Source organism: Cephus cinctus, unplaced genomic scaffold (assembly GCF_000341935.2).
Source record: "Cephus cinctus unplaced genomic scaffold, Ccin1 Ccin1_scaffold0689, whole genome shotgun sequence".
Lineage (NCBI taxonomy): Eukaryota > Metazoa > Arthropoda > Insecta > Hymenoptera > Cephidae > Cephus > Cephus cinctus.
In genome coordinates, this window is record NW_014333312.1 from 922,747 (window position 1) to 938,018 (window position 15,272).

Sequence of the window (15,272 nt, forward strand, 5' to 3'; positions counted from 1 at the left end):
CACCCCAAGGTCTTTTATCTCTTAACCAAGGGGATTTTCACAGCGCGGAACTCGACGATAGCCGATCGAACATCCGCTCGGAAATCAACCCCTTCACAGATCGGGGAAGCTTCCCTTCCGGGTGAACGACTCGGTACTCCGACCGTTTAACTGTTGCACATGGGGTTAGCGGGTAAAGCTCAGCCGTTCAAATGGTGTGCGTGGCCCCGTGATATCGACACACGTGCTCCCACCACCCTTATCACTTATGAACACAGACGCCCTACCCACACCGGCACAATTGACGCGCCGATTGAATGACTAACGCATTGCGTGTTCGATATATACCCACTGCCACCTATACCCCCTCCGGCCTTCAATGGTTACACGAATAACGTTTCTCACCCCTTTTCGCTTCGAACCGTAAACCCACCTTGTTCTCTGCTCGATGTTGCGAATTAAGTCCGACCAGTTAAATAATCACTGCTCAACCCACCGACGCATGGATTTCCTATAGTCGCCAATTTTCAATCGATATTCATACTTTTATACTCGTATTGAGAATGGCGATCGATGAAATATTATTGTTATTATCCATTTCCGTAAAGTCTTTCGAAACTCCCGTGTACCGGACGATCGAACAAGGGTGCATTATTGAAGGCCCACAATGGAATTCTGTCGAGAGGCTATTATCCAACGGCAGCGTTTACGTATAACGAAATTATTTCTTTCTCCTGGGAAGCGCATTCCGATAATATTTATATTTACAGAAGCGTTGAATATCTCTATACACACAAGAAGTACATGGGTATATTTAGGCCCGTCAGTCCGTGGGCTCCTCGCCCGTTAAAACGACGTTACGCGCCGCGACGGCGGTACCGCGTCGATAGCCTTTTATTATAATTCACATCCCGCGACTGAAAGGCCCGTTGCGGATTTAACGGCGATAACATTATCGTATATTTATCGCGATGGTAAATAATCGTCGGCGTGTGCGCCGGGGCCAATTCGCCCTTTAAAAATAGCCGCGACCGAAACATCGTCAACCGGGACACCCGGGATGCTTGTGCGGAGATTGGTCAAACTTCCCGTAGGCCTCTCCGATACCTTGTAGGAATTTCGCCGATAACTTTTACTTCTCGCACGCGGAGTGCTGAGTGTCTTACGAAGAGCACAGTAAAAGCGTATATCCAGCCAGCTGGCCAGTTACGTTTTACTAGGGTTCAAACGGCCCCTCTTATTTCTTAGTCGTCGAGATGAAAAAAGAAAGAAGCTCGCTCTTCGTAAAAATCTTTTTCGGAGAGCCAGAAACTCTGTTGAGCTTTGAGGTACCTTATCCCCTATACTTTTCTACTGTCTCTTGCTGCGTAGGGCATCGCGAGGCTTTGGGAACCTTGAACCGGTGGTACAGCGAGAAGTCTTAAATAAACCCGAAAACACTTAAAGTGTCGGAAAAGCACCGCGGGAAAGGAAGTGATGAAGGACCGAAGGTAAAAGTTCAATAAGTATCCTCCTTAGAGCCAATAAGGGATGGTTGCCATTGAGGAGTCCCACGTGTTTCCTCGATCGACCCCCCCCCTCCTCCTCCCCCCGTCGTTTTCAACGTCGGCAAAGAAAAGCGCTTGCTTCCGAGCTTCGGCTCTCTTGTGATCCAACGGCCAATAATCTCCAATTCTATCTCGCTTCTGACTACCTTTCTCGTCCGTGGCTTTCATCCTCCGTCGAACGACGCTGGACCAAAAGCTTGTCCCCCTCGTCATGTGGACATCGGATGAGCATTTTTACTCGCGTTATACGTGCTTTGTCGAAATTTCATTTTCATGCACACGCACAACTAGCACGTGTCTTATCGTTCTTAAGACGCTTAATTGTCTCTTCGTCGTAAGAGAGCCCGACTGTACTTTATACGTATGTTAATAATCATTCCAAAGTCTCTCGTACGTACAGTGCTCGGTTTCCCGTGCGTTCTGAAAATAAATCATTCTACGATGATTCACGACTTCAAAGAGGACGATGTCGCCGACGGTGGTGGAGAAAAGGGTGGTGAAGAAGGAAAAAAAAGAAGATGCAGAAGCAAAGTAAAATTATGAGAAAACAAAAATAATGGAATATTAAGGAATATTAATTCGTCTTTCTTAGAAAGGAAGTGGGCAGAACTATATATATATATATATATATATATATATATATATACACACACACATATGTGTAAAGGATTGACCGATAAGAATAGATTACTTTTCTACCTCGACTGGACGTTACTTTTGTTTCTTTATATAAAAGGAGAAATGGAAGAAAAAATATATATATAAAAAATATTTTCATAAACACAAAACAATTGTACTCTAATTAATTTTCGTTGTGTGCAGAGCTATAGATATCAGGGATATATTTACGTGTCACGTTGAATAAAGTGTCTGATTGCAAGATTCAAGAGTGTCCTAAGAGGTCAGGAGAGGGTAAAGATGCGTACAGAGAGATAAAAAGGATAAGAAAGATAGCAATGGCAGAGGGGAAGAGGGAGACCCGCGACGCCGTGGCAAGATGAAAGAGAGAACGGGCGGTCTTGGCTGCCAAGACAAATACGGCCGGCGAGTGTTTCAAAACACGTTGGCTAATGTACCGACCAGGGAGATCAAGAAATAACTACATGACCGGCTCTCCTTATATCCATCGCTACGTGCGTGTCTCGTACGCTGGAGATAGAGTGAAGCCTGGGGTGAAGCCTGGGGTGAAGTGACTCTCGTCTGCCTAAGTAAGAGATCTCTAGCAATAGGTACTTCCGACAGTCCCGCGTCTTCGTCAACCACGACTGATATCGTATTGCCCGTGATAAATTCTCCGGGTTGCTTGTATATACGCGGTACGGGTCCATTGCGAACGAGAAGACAGCATCCACCTGTTGACCGAACGAAAGCGATCTCGCTTTTGTAAATTTTCGTTGACGATGGTATAGAAATGAAAGAAAAAAAAGCCCAGTATTTCTGTTTACACTGTAAAAGAGTGCAACAATGCGATTGGCTGCTATACCAGCTGCTGCTTAATCCCCATTTTCACGTACGTTGTGAACGCGTCCTTTTTTTTCTTCTTCGTCCTCTTCCTTCTCCGGATCGTGGTCGTCGCCATTGCGGTTAACGTCTAGCATTACCATATTTGCGCTGATACGAAGATTTACTGATAATTAACTGATAAGGAACAATCGACTGCGCAATGCTCGCGATACGATAAATACGACAAACACGCTCGACGCCTAAACGATAATTTTATTGTGCGCCAACGTCGCGGCCGATTACGTTGGCGCACCTCTTTGCTACGGGCGTCTCGTAAAATACGATTACGGGCGCCTGTAACGAGACTCGATAGATTAATCGAACCCAGGTACACACTGGGTTCCTCAAATTGAGAATTAGCACGGCTGATAACAAGATCGTAGACCCACTCGTCGCGACTCTCTGTCTTCTTTGGATAAAAGACCGACCCAGATTTCTTGTAGGAATTTCGTTCCTGGGAAGAGTTTTTAGAACGCGATTGTCAAGCTTCTATTTATACGACCTATTATTATATGGAATGACAGACACAGAGCGAATGCGCAATATCGTGACGGAGCTAACTGCTCTCGATTGAGAATCTCCTCAGGAATTTGACTGAGAAAGTAAAAGATGAAAAAATGAAAAAAAAATTTTTTTTTTTTAAAACTAACATAGCAGTTAAGAAGGATCGCGTTGGAGATTCTTTTTGGCGGAGTTTTAAAATGTGCCTAATACCGTGCAAAGGCATTGGAGGGTTATTCATGGGGATGATGCGCGTAAGTGGCTGATGAAGTCGAAGGGGTTGAAGTCGAGAGGGTCCCAGTATGTTCCGAGCCATGATGGACGGGGAGGGGGGGTGGAGTATAAAAAGCTGGGAATATTTGCACTCCAGAGAATATGACGTGGTTATAGGTACGTATAGAAGCACGTGGAAGAGAGGGTATGGCTCCGCGGTATCACTAGACGTGCAGAGTGTGATGCTTGAGCGCAGTGAAACGCAGGACGCTACTGGCTACTGGGAAAGCCAATATCGTTAGATATTCATTTCGTAAGTTTCAAGTAGAACAAAATATAGAAACTGAGGGAATAACTCGTGGCCAGGGTCATTCTCCTCCTCCTACCGTGGAGAGGATCAAGAGCCTGCGCGGCCCTGGACATCCCTTTACCTCCCTTTCCTGTTAGGGCTTCCTACCAAAACCCTCTTTTAACCCTCTCGTAATCTCTCCCGACCTCCCACCCCTCCCGCCAGAGGGTTGCCTATCTACCTCCTGCGGAGGTCTCTGTACCCCGGGAAATTGCGTCCGTAGCAATGATGCACATATTCAGACGAGCGGTTTTATAGGGTCTCCCGCCTGCGGCCCGGACTCTCTCTCTCTCTCTCTCTCTCTCTCTCTCTCTCTCTCTCTCGCTCTCTCTCTCTCTCTCTCTCTCTTCATATCAGAAGCATTTCCTTCCTCATACCAGCTTCCTCTCTCCCTTTACTTCATCCTTATTCCGAATCCTCTCATACTACGTATCCGATCCTTACGAGAATTTTGCATCCTGCAGGTAGCTGCTATTTGCCATTTTTAATATCTCATGCGCCACGGACAATCATACGGGAGAGAGAATTCTCTTTCTCTCACCTTACGGCTCCTCGAATACGGGTATATGTATTTGATGCGAAGAGCTTCGAAGCTTTAGCCGCTCGCCATCTCGCGGAATAAATTTCAAACTGTTGGCGAGAAAGGGGAAAAAGATAAGGTCTTCCTGGCGAAAGAGTTTGTCATCCGGTAGTTGATAACGTCAATAACATATAACGTCATGCTAATCAAAGTCAAAGCCCAAATAAAAAAAAAAATTTCTCAAAAGCATCATATACGTATATAGTCACAGCGAGTACGGAAATTCTACATAAAGTATAAAGGAATTTGTACAGGATTTGGCGAAAGAATCGCAAGGACCCGCGTACCGTTATTTACGCGTGAAAGAGAGGTGATAGAGGACGTCAGAGAGGAAGAGGGAAGAGGAAAAGGGAGAACGAGAAAGACGCCTCGGATGCTCCATCATCGTCGAATGAAACATTAATTACAAAATCTGAATAATTAGAAAGTAACTTTTACGGGGTTGTGTAACTGGGGGTTTTCGAACATGTGGGTGAACTCGTGTGAGCCGTATTCTGGGCACACGGATTCACTCTCTCTCTCTCTCTCTTTCGCACACCCAATCACTCATTACTTCTCTCACTCTCGTAGGATATATGTCCCAACCCTCTGACTGGCTTTCGTTTTTAAAAGGGGTTCTAGTTCGAACAGATCGATCGTCCTCTCCAACTCGAGATGCGTATCTGGTCACGGCGGCCGCTGATTATATCGTAATTACGCTTTTAAATATATTTCATCCAGCACGCGAACCCCGAGACGCAGCTATGCCCTCGGCTTAATGTCAGCCAAGCCTATCGCCATTCGACGCTGGCAATTGCGTTTTCCAACACTCGCAATCAACCACCCGGCGACTCATCGCTAGGCAATCTCTTTCTTATCGGCTACCGCTAAGATTTATAAGAGACGCCTGCGATCCCTTGCTGTACTTCGCGGTGGCGCCTTGTCGTGACTACCGGGCCCCCAGACTTCTTAAAAAATTATTCAGACTTTATTGCGTACCGATGTATCACGGTTTATCTATTAATTACATATACCCATTATTTACATTATTATTTTATATTATATTAGTCATACAGGCTGATTAATCCTGGACTCCGAATTTTCGAGGAACCCTGTATTCACGATATTGCATAACGATTGCCAGGTATAGCTATAGGTATTTGCTCCCCAGACCAAAACGGGACGTTTTTACGCAAACGGGATTAACCGCCCTGGCGAACCGCTCCCGTCTTCGACTTCCGGTTCGGCTCGTCGAGGACTCGATCGACAATTCGCAATCAGCGCTTCTTCCACCTCGAGTGGATTTTTCCTACGTCGTTTTTAACTGCAACCCCCCCCCCCCCTTTTCTCAAATCCTACGGATTTCAGCATCGACTTACGGTACCCTATACCCATACGTGCCTATTTGCACGTGATATAGGGGGATCTATAAAGACCAGTTGAAAACCGCGCTTTCTCAGAGCATTTATTGTATACGCGATACACGCGATTAATAAGAAGAATCTCGACAACTGGACCGGACACTGCCCAAGTATTGTCCTTGGTTTACCTTCTTCGTACCTCGAGGCAGCGAGACGCGATGAATTTCAAGCGAGGGAAACATTACTTGCCAAGGCAGCCTTTGGCTGCACGTATAAAGAGCATACCTTCGGGTGCCCTTTCAACTGGGATCCCTGAAAATATATGATATTTAAAATTAATCCTTCCTTTGTACTCCTCTCAGTCTCTACGTACGTCTGCTCATTTTATCCTGCCGATATGGAGTCGTACGAATTTTACTCCATTATTTCCTCTCCTCCGGTATCTCCGACCGGCAAGGGGATGCTCTGCCGGCGTAGGGTACGCGTCTTTTTTGGCTCTGGCTTTTTCCTGCCGCAAGGCTTCCATTTCAAATCCTCAATCACCGTCGGTGATCAATCATAATTGAACTCGAGTCAAAAGAGATGGGAATTAAATCGACGGAGTCAGAACCCACCGCTGAATCATCCGCTTCGCCTTCCGAGAAATGTTTGACTTTATACATATATATGTATACATGCATATTCATTTATATATATATATATATATTCCGTTGTTTGGTTTAAATTGAGTCAACCGAAGTCCGTCTGTGTGCATAATCAAACAAGCATGGCTCCCTATATCTATTTCATTAGGCAGAGTATTTTTGGATAGCGCCGATGCATTACGTTTTGCCGATAAAGTGACTAATTTGAAAAGTAAGTAAAATTATTCCCTGGCTAGAAATTAGATTCTGTTATTGTACGGGGTAAGATACGATATAAAATGTATTATTTTGAAAGTTGTCTGGCTGTAAAAATATCGTCTAAGAATGCCTTCAGGTTTTCGAGGCATTAAGTAGTGAAATGCTTCGCGCAAGTCAGTCAGTGGTTTGAGCGAGTGCGTGGAGCGTAGGACGAGGGAGGCAGGAAGGGAGGAACCGAAACCTTTTGATGCCACCCTTCCCAGGCCGAAGGATAATGCACAAACCAAAGGATAATTCCCGATACGGGGACGAAATCCGGAGACCGAGGGCAAAAAACTCTTATTTAAAAATGTATTTACCGTCTGGCTCCAAGGATCGGAACCCGAAAGTTCGCTTTTCCCGGACGCTTTATATCGGGATAGCCGTATATACGTGTATATATATATATATACGTATATAGTATATCTTCGCCTGCATGTCCGTTTTCTGTTTGAGCACCAAGCCGGGAAAAAGCTTTTCAAACCGTATACGTATATCCTGTCTGACTACGTACGTATCCTATCTACTACCTACCTATCTCCCTCCTACACTAGGTTCTACCTAACGTCTACGTATTCGCGGACTTATTTCCGCGAAAATCGAGTGAAACGAAGCGGCTGGACCGCACGGCCCCCCCTTTCCCTTTAGTCCCATTACTAAAACATGAAATTGTAATAATTAAGGCAAAGTTTTAGCGGCGGATGGTTCGAGCCATATGAGATTCGAGCTCCGGAGAAAATGGTCTCTTTTTCTTCAGCCTTGAAAAAAAAGGAATACATGAGAGAGGCAATAGCTAGGGGATTCAGGGTAGTGAAGGGTAGCTCTTGGCATCTGGATACGTATACACGTATAGACGCAACGAACCTTCTTATATTTTCCACATTTGATACCTTCGTCCTTCTCCTCTCATTGTTCGTGGTAAAATCGACGGAAAGCTCGCGCGGGCGTGTCGACTCCAGCGAAAATTGCTCGAGGAACTTTGCGTCGCCGGTGTGGTCGTTCATTTTGGACAATTGCTAGTGGCGAACGGGGAGGTCGAAACGTTGCTCACGGAAACGTTCCTGATGCCCGGCTTATTTGAATATGGTAACGGGCTGCTGGGAGGTCGGAGGAATGTATCTAGGATGGATAGATAAAATGTAACTATCAAAGTTGGCGATCGCAGTAGCGAGGTGCTGTGCCCGCTTCTGACGTTTTAGTCATGGTACCCCCATACAGATTTAGCGAGTATGGTAACAGTGGGAAGGAACGGTGGTACGCTTTTCTACAACCCCCCCACCCCGCCCCGCCCCCCTTTGCCACTGGTAAATTTGCAAAAGACCCCCTCGCCGATCTAGTCGTCCGCCGGTGCTTCCTCACAATTTATATTACGGGCGAGGTGCGCATATAATTAATTTAATTAAACGCTCAGCGTTGAAAATCGTCCTGTTAGTTCGGCAACTTTCGACGCTGTGACGATAACCAGTCCTTCTCTCATCTCGTATCCAATCTCCTATCCCGCAGACTCCTCCGTCCCTCGGCAACCGCAGACTCACCTTTTATTCGGTAGAGGTATATACTCGTAGTTAGGAATTGGAGAAGAAAAAATTTTTTTTTTTCTTTCCCTAAACCCTTTCAATCTCTTCCTCTCGATTTCTCGTTCTCGTCCTCTCCCTACGACCCTGTCGCAGCATCCGGCCTTGGAGTGCAAAACTACACGCGTTCGCTATATCGGGATATCTCTAAGGGACACAACACTCCAATCCAGACATCAGACCGAGATGTTTACTCACACGACTCGGACAAACTTTGGCTCGGCCCTGTCGATGCTTTAACCTCGTCTATCTGGGAGACAGAAGCTACCGTCACAATGACGGAAGTACTACCGATACGCCTTGCAGCCAAGGTTCTCACGCGCAGGGAGATTTATCAATGAATTCATCACTGGTCGCAGCATCCGCCATCGTCACCCGTCATGCATCCGTCTGGTGGATGAAAATGAGATCGAATGGACGTCGTTTAACTTTGGGCAGGTGACGATGAAAGTTTTGTTGAAATTCTTTACGGAATTTCCATGCTACTTTCCACGACCAGTCCTGCCAACTGATAACCACTGACGGTCAGCGATAGACAGGATTGGAGTTGATTTCCGGCACACTCGACCGCCCCTTCCGATAATGTAAGGGCGAACGTCGGTATCGCCAGTCAACTTAACTCCAAAGGATGCCTATTCAGGATCCTGAAATCCAGCCATCAGGATTCTTGGTGCGGGTTGGATGGACAGATTGCGGCTCGCCGAGGAGACCCGACCAATTCCGTAGCTCCGAACCCTCCTACGTCTTTCGAGCGATTTCACCTTCGGATAACCTCAGCCACTGGGGTGCCCCGTTTCCTACTTCCTGCTTAGTAACGTCAATATAGAAGCACTGTTGGAAAATGATATTTTTGGGATTTCTTTTGACACCAGTAACTGCTGCGTATCGCGGCATTGCGATAACTGTTAGGGCCAGGCCTATTAAGAGCATCGGCTCGTTATCGCAATTGCTATAATATTCTTAGTTGATTATTTCGTTCGGCTGGCTAGAATATGTGCCATGCGTTACCACGAGCATCCTCGAGAAAACAAATAAATACCGATACTGGTCAATTGCGTCACAGTTCGAACTACACGATAACTTATTTCGGCGACGTGACGTATAAACGTCACGCTTGTCTTATTTCTATTTGTGTACAAGGCAGCTTTTTTTTTACAACCAATACGGAACCACCGAGGAATCTTTATCAAGCGAGATACCGATGCGATGCTAGGAGGAGAGTAGTTAGTACGATGATTCTCGATTTGAATGGGGGCAATAATTGACCCGTGACCTTTTTACATCAGTGGTACTAAAACCGACTGAAATTGACTGTGTCAGTGAAATTTTCGGTCTTTAGTTACTTGTTGATTATTCTCAAAAAAATTTTTTACTACGGTAATATTTTTTTGGCCACTGTCCCCTGTTTCTTTTGCTCGTGGTCAAAAATTGAATTTTTTTTTCTTTCTTTTTCTCGACTCGAGTAGATCGATTAAAAAAAAAAAGAGTTCGACGCCATTGCCCACTGCTCGTCTTGTTGCGGGAAGCTGGGGTTATCTATCTTGAAATAAATAAGTTTATACATTTCGGCTAATCATCCGGCTCTGTTCGATCTCATGAAATAAGTTACTGTGTTCGGGAAGCCAATAAAAATAAAAGGCCAGAACCGATACTCCACGTCTCACATTTAACCGTAAACCCCTTGGCATTCATTCTTTGGTCGGCGACGTTCGGAGCTATGTCAGTGCGCTACTCGTGTTTTCGTCGGTATATTGAAAACAATGAAAAGCGAGCCTGAGTGTGACAAAAGTGACAGAAATATATACGAGCTGATAGTCGATGGATGATAACGGCAGACTTCCTGCATGTTAACCTTCCTGATTTCCAAGTTCGCGTATATTACTTTGGGAACCTCTCGGGAAACTCACGTGATTAATAATAACTGACATGCAACGCTGCGACAAAAGTTCTTTGACGATACAAAGTAAAGATAAGAGTGAGCTATTGGATATTTGGAAATTCTTTTTTCAATTCATCCCTTCCTCCTCGACCTTGCGAAACGTCACGCGAAGAGATCGGGTAAGCTTTCAATTTTAATTATGACAATTAGAACTAAAAGGCCACCTTCCAACCCCTTCGAAAATCCAATCAATCGCAAAACCACCCCTGGCACAGCTATTCGCCGCAGATGTCCCATCTCGAGTGACAGGGAAGCCAGGGAAAAGTTTTCGATCGGCTCTTATCTATGAAATCCTTATCGATTGTGTGCCTTCCCCTCCTTTCCCCTATTATTAACACTCCCAAGTCGAAAAATGCATTTCAGATAATAGATTTCCCAATAATACAGATTTGCATCGTGTAAGTCTAACTTCGCAACGCATACAAGGAGGAGCAGAAACGATGAGCCACGAGTAATGAAGAAAATCGATCGGTCGTAAAGGTAGATAGAAAAGGAGAGTGTCTAATGGGGAATAGAATTGTCTCGCGTCTTTACGCGCTGGTCTGCGGCGTCTCGTTAAAGACGCATGTTAATATTTCGTTAGCGAAGCTATCGAACCCTAGCGGCAAACTATCGAAACTCCCAGTGGCACAGCCATACGAAAGCACAATGGGTTCTTTATTCGTGCTGTGAAATATTCATTCGTCATTATTGGCAGACATTAAAACACATGTTCGTATATACGTCATCCAATGCCTGAGGCATCTTGGATATTGTCGGTGTACTGGTGGTTATAAGAAAGTAGCAGAACCTTATAAAATTGATGATCGTTGGTGTACAGTAATTCACATAGTAAAATTAACCTCGTGACATTATAACATGAGTTATAACTTATAATGTATATAACATAACAGTAGGATTGATCGGAGTCTCACGCTATCTATGAAGTTTCCAGAGGAACAACCTATAAGCTATAAGCTATATGTGACTTGAAATAAACATCACTCGACGATCGCCACGTCATATAAGTATGGCAAAAAATCTATAAAGCATCGTTATAACGTAGTGACATGCTGGCGCCCGCGTTCTATTCAGAATAGACTTACTGCCTACTTACATACCGGGTCTATTCGATGTTACATTCATATAATAATATATGCATATAAACATAATTGACCATGAAGAAGTTTAGACATTTTTTTTTTTTTTTCAAATTTTCAAGTCACATAGGATAGGGAAACGTGATACCAGACAACGACCAAGTCGATATCTGAAACGTGTAAAATGTTTGAACGGTGTGTACTACGAGGCGCGTATAATGCCAGGATGATAGTTGGAAGCAACTGTAAAGCGCGGAAAAGCAAATTGATTTCGAACGGTGCGTAACAAATCAAATGAGTTTTTGTTAGAATCGCAATTGCCTAGTTACAATTAGACACGGCTCCTTCGAGGAAGAATCCTTTACACGTTGCACGTTGGTCGGGATGCCGGGGCGAGAGTATACGGTAGTTGGGTATACGGGAAGGCAGGAATACCTAGATCGCGGCGTCATTGGGCTTTCCTAACGGGTTTACGTCAGGCGTGGAATCTTAAACAATCTGAAACTATCAGACTGTATTCCTACCTGCGTCAATCAAGATCGGCAATCATGGATTTTCAGTCGATAATCAAGAAACCTGCTCTGTAGGTATCCCTATACTCTATACATACACACGCACACTGTATTCAGTACGATTACCGTAATTTTGTATTTCTTGTCAAGGCTATCAGTCACGCCCTATAGATGAGGTATGAATGAGAAAGAGTATAGATCGCTTACTGAATCTTCCGTAGATCCTTCTACATCTGTCGCATTAAATATTCCTATATAACCAACAGCGTAACCCTTCCCGAAAACACGTGCTAATGTAATCAAAGTAAAATGTCTAGCGGGTTTGCGATCGGAGACCCTCGCGTAATTCCTGATCGTGGAGCGAATGAAATTAATTCGTCTTTCGCTGATGCATCCAGCAGAGTCGTTTGGAGGAATCGGTACAGGGGTCGTGTGTAAGGATAAAGGTATTGGCGAAATAAGGGCTGGCTAGAATAGGGGATGCTGCTGGTGAACTAGTTAGGCAAATAGGGAAGGGAGACGGGGCAGACATCATAGTAGGGGTAGTTTAGTAGGATTACATTGTTTTCTTTTTTCTTCTCCTCCCGATGGTCTTCTCAGTTTTCCTAGCCGACAATCATTCTAAGGGTGGCTGTTTCCGAGGGGCCAAATTATCCTAGGGGATGCTCTTAGGGGGAGGAGGGGGGGACGTTTTGGACTAATCGCGATTCAAGGTCTCCCGCGTGCAGTTACACTAAATGGATGCAAGGGAAATCGATTCACGAGTTTAACGAGTGTATCGACCGAGGGGAACAAAAAAAAGAAGAAAATTCATCAATTAATCAATCAGTGTGGGTATACGTGTTACGTAATGGCGGATGGACGGAAGCGTTGGAAATATGGACTTTTTGGAATTTTACGCTTTGCCAGGTGACACGGTTCATGGTAATGTTTACAGTATGCTATTACGAGAGTGTCAGTGGTTGTACTCGACGATCGTCGAACGGATCGGAAAGACCGCGCGTCGTAAAAGCCGCTGCGGGTGTAACGTTCCAGAAAATTAATCGTGTCCAATATAAACGAAGCTTTCGCTGCAAGCCGGAAATGGCCAGAGCTTGAATAGATATAGAAGAGAATGAGCGGGAGTTTGCCGGTACCGGTGGGACGGGTAATTTTCGCACGATTTTATGGGAATTTAAGAATAATTCAATTAGGGCACGGGGATCACTTTCGGAGATATGCTAATTTCACGGAGAGAGAAAATGAGAGTGAGAGAGATAGAGAGAGAGAGAGAGAAAGAGAAAGATGTAAAGTCCTGTAGGTTTACGTGGATGGAAGAAAGTTTTGGAGGGTGGCGTTATAACGTATATATATATATCCAGGTTCAATTTAAAAATCTAATCTTCAATAACCGTTTCCAGTGTCCGTGGTGCTTGAATAGATATAAATCCAACTGCGGGGCTGTTCGGCTCATTTTCATTTGGTTTTATTAAATTCATTAGTTTAATAGACGGATATCAATATCAGTGAAGCGAGTGATTTTTTTTGTCTTGTTCCTCCCTCCCTCCCCCCAGCGATCCTTGAGCTTTTTCTTTTAAGGGTAGATATAGGCCATACTCGGTACCTGCTTCTGTTACTTGGCGGGTGGGTGAGGGGGGACAGGGGGATGCTGATAGAGGGGATAAAAGAGCTGCCTAATAAAATTGGAAAGAATTACTTACTTAACCCTCGCCAATCGAGAAATACCAACCCCCAGATGGTGGGTGGTAGACCACCCTCCCTCGTCTCTCTTCTCGAAGGTATTTCTCTTTTGGTTAGCTGTATGGATTGTTGCATTATTAATTGCTGGAGTATAACTGCGTTCGGCGGCCTCTTGGAGGGATAATAAAAAGAATGCTCGACACAAGGGCGAAAAGGGGGACAGCGGGGGGTATCGCAGGAAGAGAGGAAGGAGCGAAAGAGATAAAAAGGAGAGGGAGGAGGGATCTGAGTATAAAGCTCAGGTAAACATTGGTTAGCAGGATTAAGCTGAGATATTCTAATGGGCCAGCCCAGTAGGTCCCACGGGTGCCATGGACGTGTGTATCGGCCCCGTATCTTACCGGAAACTAATGTTTTGCTTGTAAAACTCCGCCGTATAAAATATTCCCGAATGGCCAATAGCAGCGCGCGGGACCAGAGGCCTTCGCGCCGGTAATTCGATTGGATGGCCGCAATAAAGCCGGCCGGAAACTGAATAAAAAGGCACGGAACTCTATCGGCGGATGGTGGGAAGAGTGGCCTGTGGGCGTCCGGATAGGCCGAGGTACGATAACGTTATCAGCATCGGCGGCTTGTTCGAAAGTCCTCTCGCGTCTTCGATTCACGCACTCACAATCTTCCCTCTCTCTCTCTCTCTCTCTCTCTCTCTCTCTTCCTCAATCTCTGTCTCTATCTATCTCGCTCCCACTCATGACTCATAGTACTACTACACTACTCTCTGTCCCCACCGACATATACATAGCTCCGTAACGTGTAACATGCAGCGAGCGAAACTGACATGAGAGAGAGAGAGAGAGAGAGAGAGAGAAGTGAAAAATAAGTGAATGGTCCTCTCCCTCACTTCTGTCAGAGAAGAGGCAGCCGCTACAAAAAAATGTCCCCACATTCTCCAAATGACACTAATCGCCTTCCTTTATCTTCCCACGGTTCGGAACTGGTAAAAACACACCCATCGCACCGGCCCGCTCACCCACCCGGCAATTCGATAATTATTTCTACATTTCTCTAATAACTTCTTGCGCCCCAAAGATTTTGCCTCCTTAAAACGGTCCACCCTACCTCTCCCCCTCTACCATCTTGCCCGCGCGTCATTCTACCTTTTTTCATTTTTTTTTTCTTCCCACTCATACCTCTACACACTGTATCACTTTCCCATCGCGTTTCCCCTCTCTTCTTTCACCTCCCCGTGCCCCGCTCATTCCCCTGCCGGAACTATATATACACGAAGACACGCCATGGTACGCCGATTAGGGACAATTGGCGCTGTGGATTTATAAATAAATGCCGCGACATAACGATATACCTATCCGCTATACCGAAACCAGCCGAAAACTCCGAGGCTCCTAAGTCGCGCCAAAGTTTTCCCATCCACGATGAATATCCGACTGCAGTACACGCCCCTTCGGCAAATCCAATCGAGGACAAGAAGAACAGAACCAGATAGGGCTGGCCCTTCGTAGGACCGATGTCTTATCCGTGTTTCACATGAATTTATAACTAGTGCAACCCGGCCCCCTTTTCTTGTTCACCTCCCC

At 45.3% G+C, this 15,272-nt stretch overlaps 1 protein-coding gene across 11 annotated transcripts in view; it reads left to right on the forward strand.

Moving 5' to 3' along the window:
* Window positions 1-15,272, forward strand: part of LOC107269761 (homeobox protein cut) — an 89,305-nt gene that overhangs the window by 39,169 nt on the left and 34,864 nt on the right. The window lies entirely within an intron of this gene.